General features: G+C 42.3%; 1 protein-coding gene across 4 annotated transcripts in view; it reads right to left on the bottom strand.

Moving 5' to 3' along the window:
• The window catches only part of FOXN3 (forkhead box N3), a 209,868-nt gene that overhangs the window by 115,006 nt on the left and 81,678 nt on the right, over positions 1-13,184 (bottom strand). The gene's annotated exons all lie outside the window — the stretch shown is intronic.

The raw sequence follows: 13,184 nt of genomic DNA, 5'->3' as shown, positions 1-13,184 counted from the left end.
TTTGAACAGATCTACCATCTAAAGGAAAAGAAAATCTCATTTAAGGATGCCAAAGCAAGGCTATTTTGATGACACAGGTGTCATGCAAACAGGCCTGCTGTGACCTGAGTCACTGCTCCAGGTCTCCTGTGATCTTTTTCTCTCTGTTTCACACAGGAAGCCTTCATATTTGACACACCAAAAATAGCAGATGGTTTACAAATTAAAACTTTGATTCAAAAAAGTTGCAAGTTTTTTCTTTTCGAAATGCGAATGCACTTTCAGCACAGTGCAACAACGATTTAAAGCACTTGCCCCTGCCACGTGTTCCTCAGACAGACATTCATGAACGGTTCCATCTCTAGATGATGCAAGTAAGAAAAGAGAGAACTAATAGGGGAAAAAACCACAAAAATAGCAATCGGAAATGAATAATCTGAATGCGAAGAGCAACCAAAAATAATGTACAAACTCCCTTATAAAGAAAAAATGCGTAGCTAGAAAATGAGACGCAAACTGCCGAAAGCCCTATCCAAAGACTGAGCAAAACAGAAGGGGGACTTTATAATTGACTCAATTCATCCTACTGATGATTAAAAACTTTGACAGTAGTGATCTTACCTTTCAGAGCTGCATAATGTACCAAATTCTGCTAAAAAACAGTAACCAGCCCTTGAGCATGCTGGTGGCATGAAAATCCACCATTGCTTGCCCCACAAAAGGAGGCCAGATATACCAGCACCAGTCTGTGGAAAAGGACTGGCATCCTCCAAGGAGTCCTCCTTCTCTTCATAGTCGCACTCAGTGACCACAAATGCTGACATCTGCACTGTACAGAGGAGGATTTCTGTAACTGCTGTGTTTTCCTAGCAAAAGACTCTCCAGGGCAATACTAAACACACTACCACCAAAAGAGTTTGAAAGAAACCTCACAGATCACAGCTTTATTGTAACCTCCAGAATCTGGCTTTAATACTGCCAATTCACAGCATTTTTAGCTTCTTGGGATTCTAGGTGCTTCTATTAGAAAGTCATGAGATGGTGCAAAATCATTGGGGAGTGAGGAAGAACCAAACCAGTATCTTCCCAGCTGTCTTCACTTCTGTAAAAGATCTTAAAGGCTCTAAAATAAGGCACACATCCCCTCCCCCATTATTTTAAACAACATGATTTTTAACCTAATTCATAACTTCTAAGGCCCAAATCTATCTCTATATATGGCTCCCTACACCACCCTTATCACATCCATCCGTATTATTACAAACACACACCCCCAGATGCTAACATTACTTGGTCTAACTGAAAAGTTACGCAAGACAAACACAGATAATTCATTTGGGCAAGCACAGAATTCCCTCCCTTTCCAAACAAAAGTATGTCTCTGTACACAGTATGGGAAGGCCGAGGCTACACGTGGTTTGGATTGAAAAGCCAATTTAAACCAGCTCTGGAACTGTTTTATTGTTTATCCTGATGCCAAACAACAGGAATTGATAGATAGTCAAAACACAAAAAAACACAAGAGTTTACAGATGAAGAAAATTCTTCCTCTTTTTTAATGCATTAATTAAAAATTCAGAGTGCAAATCCAACAAGAAGTTGTGAACCTTGTTTTATAAATTGCGAGGGAAATAAATCAAAGTTGATGTGGCACACAAGTGGATAATTCTACCATAATTAAGACACAGACTTTTGTCCCGTCAGCTTAAGGCCAGGCAAATGCATTTTTGGCATACTAGACACTGGAGGGTGAGTGGGACTCAAGTGCCGGTGAAGGAGCAGATGATAATTAGCAGAAATGGTTAGATCATAAGCATGTTTACTTTGAAACTAAAGTAATGCAAGTATTTTAGCTGGGACACACACACACACACTTTCCTATTTTTTTCCTAGTCAGCAGAAAAACAGGATGAGAAAGCAAGATCTTTCCTACAATTTCAACACTATAAATTAATATCAAAGCTTTCTAAATGAAAATTTTCTATTTCTTTTCAACCAAGAATGACAGAAAAGCTTGTCTGTTAATGTCTGTTAATGGAAAGGGTCATAATTACATTTCTGCTTTTCCAAATTCAAAATTACTCAGCTCTAAAAGCCAACAGCAAATGACACATCAAAGCAGACTTGCTAAGCCAAGAACAGGGAACTTTATTCCTCCAAACAAAAGCAGCATTGCCCAAAAGGCAGTGACGTCTCACATGTGTTTTAGCAAAACGTAAAAAATCCAAAAAATTAGTCAAAGTGGAGGTGTTTTACTAAATTTTAAGTGCTAGTTTGTTTTGGGGAAAAAAAAAAAACAAGAGAGACTGTTCAGGTTAGTTAAACTCTTAAAGTGATCTGTTTAGACTAATTGGTAACCAGTTGTGGCAACAGAATATGTCTGTCCTAAGGAAATTTTGCAGAGACATACCACTACGACGGCATCTTGTTTTCCTAGCACACAGATGCAAGCAGATAGAAAGCTTCGTGTGACAACCCAAATCTATACTACTTTTTGCTCCCATTTCACCTTGGAAGTGTTTGGATGATCTAAAACACAGTATGACTACGTAATGCTTTTCATATACAAAATATATTTGTATACACACACACATATATATACAGACAGAGAGATACAAAAATAAATCAATTTCATCCAAAAAGGAGGTACAGCCTGAACAACAAAATCCCTTTTGTCTCAAGAGCTGGGAACTAGCACCGTACTGAGTCTTCTGTGCAATTTGTGTCTATGACAGCTTCCTTCCTCCTTCTCTGCCATCCAGCCAAAAGTCTAGAAAGTATTAGAATTTGATATAAAATTGTAAAAAACAAGTCCATCCTCTTTTGTGATAGCAAGGTTGTATATTTCACTGTGAGCATTCAGCAGGAAAACAGCCATCTTTAAAGAAGCAGGGTAAGAGAGAGAAAATTCAAGTACGTTAGTGCAATGAGGTGATTATATAACAATAAATGCATTACATGGATTGCCAAAACTCAAAAAAAAAACCCCAAACTGTTTGGACACATTCATCTGACTGCTTCAAAACAAACCATGCAATGCTAAAATCATCAGCATTTCTCTGCTTCCCAGCCATCTTGGCCACCTCCCGACTCTCCAACTTCCCATCTCTCCCAGCTAAAGACTGAAAACCTGCATTTCCCATGCACACAATGCATTTCTTCCTACCTTAGCTATTCAGGCAAGACAACGAATCACTTACACTATTCATGCGCAGCTCCTTTCTCCTAAAGTACTTCAGGAAGGGTGGAATTATGTAAGAATCATACAATTATTTCCAGTTAAATTTATAAATAAATACAATCTCTGAAGGGGATTCCTGCAGAACCAAATACCTCTTGACCCTGGAGCTCTGTAGCATTTTGTCTCAAAATCTATGTGTAATTGTAGCTCCATGTGAGCCAGCAGTATGTAGTTCTTAAAGTTGTCAACCATTCCTCTCCAAAACCCTTCGAAGTGCTCCCAGGCACACTGAGGATCTCTGGAATTGCAGCACTTCCAACCCTCCCCCTAATCTGAAACCGGAGCATTTCATGAACAACTTTCCCATTTTTACTGGAACACACATAAACTAAGGAGAGATGTGTTCCCACTCTCTACCCTAAAGGGTGAGGAAGAGATTAAAACACGTAAACGAAAGCTCAAGATAAGGTATCCAAGTACCTAACCCTAGTCTTGTGTCAATCCCTGCAGACCCTGCAAGTTGCACTGCAGACATTTTTTTCCAACTGTAACACTTAAAACAGTTGCCTCATTTCAGTGAGTACCCTCTGACAGTAGGCAGCCATGGGATCTCATAAATACAGCCCTGAAGCAGAGCCGAATTTCCTGCTCATAGCTTGAACGAGCGTGAATTCAGCATTCAACTAGATTCTCTTACACAAAATCCCATCAATAAGTTTCTGCTCCATGTACTGCCACAGACACTTTTCCATGCTACTCCCCATACAGAAGCCCGTTCATTCTTCTCCTTACCAAGTCTTCTTTCAGCAAGTTACACCAGCGTTTCAAAATCCTGATAGTACTCAGCTAGTAGTAAATTGCTACCGTTCACTGCTGCAATGAAATATAGCAATTCAGCATGCCATAGTGTTTTGGTATCTTAAGTCACTGGCTGAGGGTAGCAATTTGGTTTCTTTTCTACTGTAGCAAGAAAAAATCCACTCACATTTACAATCCTTGGAATGAGTCTTCCCACAAATTCCTACAACAGTTCCCAGGCCAAAGTTTCCATAACACCCAGAACAGAATTTGAAGAATATAACTAATGAATTCAAATGTACAGTCTCTAAAATTACTATTATGGATAACTGAGCAAGATCCAGAGACATCATTTATGATCACAACTGCTAATTTCCACAGCTCTCAGTCCTAATTCTGCTGTTGTTTACTCAAGAGTAAATCAAAAGCAGCTCCTCTGAAGTCAGGAGTCCAAACCGGTGGGAGAAGAAAACAAGTAATGTTCCAGCCTAAGAAGGGTCAATAGCGACCTACCAAAAGTTCAGGATGAAGAGAAAGTATGCTTAAGTAGGAAGGTCACTCCCCTTCTTCCCTACTGTTGCTTATCTTATATGACCTCTATCACTGATGATTCTGACACCACTTACAGCTATAAGAAATTTAGGACTTTGCAGAAGACAGTTGAGTTGCCAGTACGCAAATGAATCTTGTCAGCATCCGGACTGTTACGTGCTTATTCTTCATAAAAGATAACCACAGTTTTATTGCCATTGCAATAATCTGCGCTAAGTGACCAGACATGACAGTGATCATGAGCGTGGTGTGGGTGCAGCATCTCTACTACCAGGCACCTCAGCAACTCCAGCCACTTGATCAGTAAGAGCTGAAGGCAGGCTAAGAGGAATCACGGACATGAAGGCATGGCACAGCCGAGGCAGTCTGCACTCCCTTGTGTAATTAAAGGTGTGAATTGCTGTGAACTGCAGTCCCAGAGACTAATTTTGCTCAGAAGGAAAACATTTCAAGAAGCTCTAGCTAAAAGCAGCATAGCTGAGGAAGGTGTTCCTTGCCTTCATCTACAAGGCCAGTCAGTCCCAGGCCAGCTAGACTACTGAGCAGTGAGTGACCCAGTAGCCATCCACACAGGGCCTCTGTTCAACAGCAACAACATTTCTGCTCCTTCAGAAGAGCAGTCTTTGTCTCCACAATTAAAGGAAATGTATAGTACTACTTTTGTCCCTGAATTCTTCCAAACCAGAGAAAACACACACAGGAATTAAGCCAGAAAAACTAAAATACAAGACTGATATAAGCATTCAAGCAGACGTACTGAACATGAGGAAAAACTTCTTTACATTGAGGGTGACAGAGGACTGGAACAGGCTGCCCAGGGAGGTTGTGGAGTCTCCTATCTCTTTGTGATACTCAAAACCCGCCTGGACCCAGTCCTGTGTAGGCTGCTCTAGGTGAACCTGCTTGAGCAGAGGGGTTGGACTATATCATTTCCAGAGGTCTCTTCAAACCCCTACCATTCTGCGATACAGAATCCATTTTACCTTTAAAGACATCCAAGTGCAAGCGTCAAAGACAGTGACTCGTAAGCACACCTGAACGGACCGGCTGCATTTCTCTGCTGCTTGTCAAACTGCCAGACAAACAATTTTGGCACCTCCTCTCTCCCCCAGCCCACCTGTAATAATTTCTCAGCTCTGGAGCTGAGCAGGTACCCCACTTTTGGCCAGATCTGAGACACCAGAGCAGGTGGGGAATAGCTGGGAGAGGAACTGAAACTTAACTGGAAATTAGATCAAATGACAGATGTTAGGAAGCAAAATGAAACAGCTTTTTCCTTGAGACTGAAACTTAAAATACTGAATCATAACAAGCCAGTTGCTACTACTGAAGAAAGCAAAATCTTTGTTCTTAAACTACTTAATGACAGACTGACTTAAACCAGAAATACCAGAAAACCAGTAAGATTCGTATGTATCGCAAAGCAACTTTCTTCAGTATCTTGCTTTACCTGGAAGACAGGAGACTTGACTTACACTGGTTCAAAATACCAGATTATGACTCAAGAGACAAAAGCAAATACTTAGAGAGAGAAATCTTTATTAACTTAAACCATACATAGAAGCATGCATAGATGTTTACTGAGCAAAACTTAACCAGAGGCAGCCACATGGGGGGGGGGGGGGGGGGTTAAGCAAATCTGTGTTCACAACATTAACTGCATCATAACATATTGCTTTGTTATAGCTACATACTGTGCTTGCACTACAAGCTCATCTAGCAATGGTCTGCCTGGTCTTGAAATTACAGAAGTCAATTACTTCCATATGCTAAGCCACCACTGACCAACACACCAACACCAACAAACTAAATTAAAAAGTGTCGCACTCTGTCCCTTTTTCATAAGGATTCCAGCTTATGTTATCCTGGACCATTCATTTGTTTTAACTAGATTTCTGATAAAGATACAGCAATTAGTTGAAAATAACAAAGAAGGAGCAGGCATGAGCAGCCTGGAGACCGCTTCTCAGACCCCACCGGGCCAGTCCTTTGAACGACTTCACCAGGAATGCAGAGCTGCCGCAGGAATGAGAAGTTTCAGCTGCCTGGGTCAGGGAGTAGGATGCAGCAACTGCCCAAAACCAGAGCAAGGAAAGCACACTTCTCCAGCAGCTCAAAGGCTACTTCAGGCTGCCTGAAGAGTATTTTCAAACACTCAATGATTTTCAACTGCTCAATCACGATCAAGTCTTTTAAACGCTTTTTCATGAAGTCTTCACCCAGGAAAAGAAGCCACACAGCAAAATTTACTGTGCTTTCTAAGTCAACATAAAACACTTCCTTTTCAGGAAAGGAAGAAGGAAGTCTAAGGGACACATATTTTGTAATGAAAATGTATTCTTTGATGTTTTGTTGAAGAACTGAAGTGCAAGACAGAAGAGCGCATGCTTGGCCAGACCAGCAAGCCCAGTTCATCTCCAATGTTCAGCCACAACTGGAGGTAGCACAGCCACTATCGTGGGCCTGCTGCTCAGGGGCATGTCTTGCCTACCGTCACAGGAGTTTCACTGTCATCCCCCATGGGCCAGCATTCATTAATGGACACACAAAGTGCTCCTGTGTATGTACGTACTCCAGCCCCATCATCAGCGAGGCCTCCTGTGCTCAATCCAGAGTGAGGCCCCAGGACCTGTGCTTCATTTGCTGGCAGTGACAAACAGTTCATTAGCTCTCTGAGAATTAGGAAGAAACCTAGGTGGTGACAGGCTTGTAAAGACAGCTGCACAGGAAAGTCTGACAATTTTATGGACATCCTTCCCTCTGCCATGACAGCTTTTCATAGGATCCACAGCACAGCTCCACTTAGACCCACTTCTACTGCTGACATTAAGACTTTTGGGCAACAAAAAGAAACAAACCTTGCGAAGCTGAGAAGACACACACCCTCGCACAGTTTTCTTAGGACCATTTCACCCATGTCGTATGGGCCTAATCCAGCACCAAGCATGTATCTGATTTAACATACAAGCAGCCCCAGTGATTTAAGTGCAGCCTGTGTTCTTGAAGGTAAGAGCATCCCCCGCCCCATCTCTTCCCAGTCTTCTCCTGCTGCTGCTGGGTCAGCTCTGAGTTGGCTGGAAGTTTCATGCCAGATTAAATAAAGCTGAGCCCACGGCCTGTGCTGACACTGGTGCTCCTCTGGCCACAGTGACCATGAGCTAAGCACAGCCTGTGCTGACACTGGTGCTCCTCTGACCACAGTGACCATGAACTAAGCAGGGAGCTGAAAATGAACCCAACTAAATTTGCCCACTGAAAAATAACCTAAATGAAAATAAACACAAATAGCTTTCAGTCTGTTCACTGCGTGGTGACACACAGACCAGTATGAGCCAGAAAGGGGCTGGCAATACAGACCTGGATCGGTTCAACCCCCCAGCAAAGGAAAAGGCAGCCAGGTTGGACAGGGATCATGCCTGTTGGTGGCAACCTAGACTTTCATCGCTTTAAATCAGCTGTAAAAGACCACAAAGAGCCACTAACATAGGCCACTTGAATAACAAATAGCACAGTCCTACGCTCAGGGTAAACCAAAAGACGTCTCCAGCAGAAGAAAGCCTTCCATTGTATTTAAACTTCTTTTCTCCTTTCACTCTAGCTTTTACTTTGTGGTAGGGACCACATCCATTACCCCATCAAGCAGTCGTGCACCAACTCTCCCTGCAGCTGCCAGCCTCTATCAGGCCTTTCTTCCATTAGGAATGGCTTACTTCCTTAGCAATCCCAACCAGAGGTTCTCCCGCCATCACATCAGCACAACTGTTTGTTGGACTGCACTGTGACCTGAATAAGGGACTTAAGCTGAAAAGCAACTCAAAAATTAAAAAAAAGAGGGAAAGATTAAAAAAACAGCCAGATCAGGTCTCTGACCAGATCCACGGTTTGTCACAGAAACGCAAAAGTTCATGTGCCAGGAAGATGTTGGAGTCAACAGCCAGGAGCAAGGGAGGTGTGACCATAGCTGAAAACCAGATTCATCAACCCCACCACAGCCCACGCCCAATGGGTAAAGAGCAGCTCGCTTCTGCCTTCCTGTCCGGACTCTTTCAATGCTGCTTGGTATTGTCTTTGCTGTGGATTGGGAGCACAGACACAGCCAGTTACTCCAGTTTATTTAACCTAGTAGCCAATGCCCTCTGGTAAGTCAATAGCCTGTCAATGTGCAACTAACACCCCAGTAACCCAGCAGGGTGCCTGCCCACAGGCTATCTTAACTAAGAGCAAGACAATGTAAATACCTCAGGTATAACATTCAGAGGACTCCCCGGATACCCCCAGCTCTTCATGATTACTTGAGAAAGAACTGATTATACTTCGTACAGCTCTAAACCAGTTAATACAGGCAGACTCCACTGCAAGAGTAAGCTCTGATGTAAAGTCAACCAGCTGGAAGGCAATGAAATGGAAGCGTGTTATTTCCATGCACAGCTTTAGGTAAAGGATTATTTAAATATTCTACATAATTTCTCTGGTTTGCACTTCAAAAACAAAACTGAAAGGGTTCAAGAAAAGCTCTCCATAAACTGTCTGATAACTGGAAACCCCATAGTACAGTATGGTCCTGGAGACTTTTATGATTGTTCTGGAATGAGATGACCCTCGTTTCTCTAAATACCAATTTAAGGAGAAAATTTCTGATACTAGAGAGCTTTTTACTATGACAGACTGAGGTATAAGAAAATGGATTTTGAGTTGAACTAAACAAATTCCAGCTTAAACTCACAACATCTCCTTTTAACAATTTGGGAAATTAATATCTGGACCAGCTTATTTAGGACACTATTAATGGAGTCAACATCATCTGAAGTCTTTAACATGAATCTGAGGGGCTGTTTTGTTGTTTGGTTTTGGTTTGAGCTTTTTTTACACTTTAGCTCCACCAGATGTAACATAAATAAAATTAAAAAGTGAAATTCTGACGCTTGTGTTATTTGGGTCAGTCTAGGTGATAACAATATTAAAACCGGAGAAGATCATTTCTATCCCCAGAGTGCCCTCAAGCTTTCACAGGAGATCTTCTCGAATAATAACATTAAGAGGAGGACAGGGTCCCTGGTCTTTCGCCTTTGTGTATATGCGGATTGGATTAGGAGACTAATGAAGAAGCAGCAGGCTCCTTTTCCCCTTACTCCAGCTAGCACTTATTTTTCTGAAGGGTTTTACCTGTCACAAGCCCAGACATTATCACATCAGAGGAAAGACATTGGCAGGAGGGACTCCTGAGAAGTCTCCTGTGCCCAAAGGGTCCCCTCCATGGCTCTCGCCTGGTGCTCTGGCAGAGTGCTTACAAGAGGCAGTGCATTAGAGGAGGACACATTGGACGGCTCTCGCAGAGCCCAAGGACCACTTGGGAGTCCTCAGATCTCAGAGCCTGCTCCAGACGGAGGAGGAGCCTGGCTGGATCTCCATGACCCAGTTATGGACCACGTACTTCTAAGAATAACTTCCACATCAAGCGAGGAGAATTTTCTTCTCCCGTCCCAATAAACATATCCTTTACCCTCATTACATTTTTATTAAGACATGCCTCAGTGTAAGTGCCAAACAAACCTTTAAGAGACTTTAATTTCTTCAGTGTGCACACAGCCAGGAGCATGTGTGCATTTCTCTATCTCAGACAATGCAGAGTAAACACAAAGAGGAACCCTCTTGATAGGATGGATGCCAGAAGAAGCACAGACTGGGGAAAAGACGGCAGAATAGCGTAAAGGCACACAGGACGAGAGCCCCGGCTTCTGTAACCGTGGGCTGTTCACACAGACCAAAAAAAAAAAAAAAAAAAAAATCACAGGCCAAACGTCATTTCCCCTCATCCACTCATTCAATAACGATCAAGAAAAGTTTGCATTCATAAAAGGCAAGGGCTTTATCACATGCCCTGAAAACACAATCTTGCCAGCCTTTGTTCAAAGCAGGAATCCCTACATGAATAAAACAAATCTTCAAGGGGGGAAAAAAATAGGGCTTATAAGAAAATTTTTCAACAGACCCTTAGCTAGAGCAGCACTAGTGGGCGCAGCTATAATTACAGCAAACCTACATAATGCGTCTGAACTAGCTTAGCCCTTTCCCTGCAAGCAGAGAAGCTGCCACATCAGTAACTCCGTTGCTAGGGCAACTGCTTACTTTCCATATCAACTGCAAACTCGTTGCTATGGAGACACATATACAAGAAAAATTCCTCTCTATAGCCAAGGACCAGATGGCAGAGAAGTCAGAGAAGTCATGGGCTAACGGGCTGTACTAAATGGGACACACACTAGAGGACATTTAGATCTGTATGTTCACAATAGGATTAATCTGAATGACTGAATTCACAGGTCTGGCAGTATAAACAAAGCCAGGGAACTCCTCATCTACTCCCCATCATGTGATACTTCATACTCTGGCCAACTATTATTAAACTGCTGAGCTCAATGCAAAGAGGTTTGTACAATCAAGGGCTCAGCATTTTCCCTTCTTCGGCCCGGCGCTCTGTCTCGATCCAGGAGCTCAGCCTCATCGCAAAGCTACATGAATAGTCACTCTGTCGGCTTGCCAGGTAAGCCTGATGGCAGTGCAGCTGAAGTGGAATAGCAGCAGTACATAAACAAATCTGAGGAGAAAAAAGTCTTTTCCCGGCATTCCACACCAGACCAAAAAGCACCAGGACAGAGTAAGTCTCTTCCCTCCCAACACCCCCCCCCCCCCGTCAAGGATCTCGCATCAGGAAATACAAGCATTCATACACAGGCAGAAAAAGCTGCATACCATTAAATACATATTTAGCCCCATCAATATAAATTAGTGGAACACAAGACTGAGAAAACTACTATGCAGAGGGAATTCAAAAAATAATTAAGTGTTCAGCAGAACTTTTTTTAGAAAAATGATTACTGAAAGTCTACACAAACAAGCACTGGAAAGCACAACTATGAGAGAAAAAGCTTCTAGCTTTTCACAATGTGTCAACGCACATCAACTGGCAAATGCCTGCAATTCCCAGCACTGATTAACTCCTTCCCCCCACGCTGTACATGTTTCAGAGCCTATCTTGTTAGCATTTTATAACATGCCATTTGCTAAATGCTTTTTTCTCTCCACGTAAAAACAGTAAGACACACAGACTCCAAACCTGCAATCTGCAGAATCTGGATGCAAAGGGGAAGTGGTGGCATGAAATCATTCCTTACCAAGGGAAGTACCCCCTTCCCCTGCCCCAAGCCCCAGACCAAAACCAGAGAACCCTTTAGATGGACACCTTCCTTCTGAACAGCAGCAACGCTTCCTGCAAGGTACCTGAATCAACCTCAAGTGTGTGGGTGCACACACGCGAAGGTATTTTCAATGCCAGCAGTTGATGTTTACTGCTTTCCAAGTCCACAATTAGCTGTAGAGCACCTGATTCAGCAACTCTGACCAAGCGCCAATTCTGTGCTCAGGACTCTGTCTGCCATGTCCCTTGGCCAGGACACGAGAAAAACCCAGCAGGGGATTTAAACCTGCCTTGTTGCATTTTACATTTGAGATTCTCATCTCATTCACCTTAATGCTGGCTACCTGCAGCTATTAGCATCTCCAGGAGATGGAAGAAATTCATTCTCATAACCTGGGATTTTCCAGGAATGAATAAAACGCCACCTTGTTATTCATACAGGCAAGGCCTCCCACCACACCTTGTTGTATAGCTATGTAACCATGGCTCTAATCACGAATTCGAGACGCAGGTGACTAGTCATGCATTGTGCTCCGCCACTTCCCTGTAGAGAAGCAGCACGTCGTGGTATTGTTCATACGATCTCAGCAGACTGCTGGATGTTTGACAGTCAGACATGAAGACAAGTTCCTCATAGGAAGGAAGCTGTAATCTAAATAGTCAACTTGTAAACAGAGGAAGAAGGATACAACAGAACACAAATGGCAGTATTAAGCACATGCCTTGCTAGCTACAATATTCTGGTGGTTTTTAAATGTATTGTGCATCTGATGGTATGGGACAGGATCATAAAAGTCTGGTGTGACATTTGCTATTATAGTCTCACTTCCAAACAAGAATTTAAGACTCTAGTTTACACAAAACAAGATCCAGTTCAGGAACAGGTTTTTTAATCTCACAATCTCTCATAGCAACTAATTCATAAAAATACCAACATACAGTTTGTGATCAGCAATATGTGGACAGTGGTTTCTAGGGAATAAAATTAAAAAAAAAAAAAAAAAGGAAAAGAAAAGATAAAAGCGTCAATCATTTAAATAAAAGGAAAGCTCCAGAGGAAAGAAAGTTAAGTAAATAAAATTTAAAGTTGCTGATTTAGGGTAATATATGACTCTTCCTCTGGAGTTACTTGAGCTCCTATTTCACAGCATTTAAAGCTAAATTGCACACAAAATAGGGAGAACAGCACCACCAACAGAAGTCTAGTTTCAGGGTAACCAGCTACAAGACAATCACGGCATTTACTTCACTGAAATACAAAAGTTGAGTGCATCTATTGTTTCTGCCAGGAGAAAGTGTCCACTTTCTGATCTTCAGCCAATTTTAGAGACAGTCAGTCAGTGATGTGATTTTACCCGCTATTTATTTCACTAACCTGTGAGAAGGCCCGTGAAATTAATCTGCAAGCTGATATTTTTATCAGTATACTCGTACTTTGCCAAAGATTCATCCAGACCACTGCTTCTTAAGACAGTCCCC

This window comes from Leptosomus discolor, chromosome 3 (genome assembly GCF_034619465.1).
Source record: "Leptosomus discolor isolate bLepDis1 chromosome 3, bLepDis1.hap2, whole genome shotgun sequence".
Classification (NCBI taxonomy): domain Eukaryota; kingdom Metazoa; phylum Chordata; class Aves; order Leptosomiformes; family Leptosomidae; genus Leptosomus; species Leptosomus discolor.
This window is presented reverse-complemented; position numbering and strand designations above follow the sequence as displayed.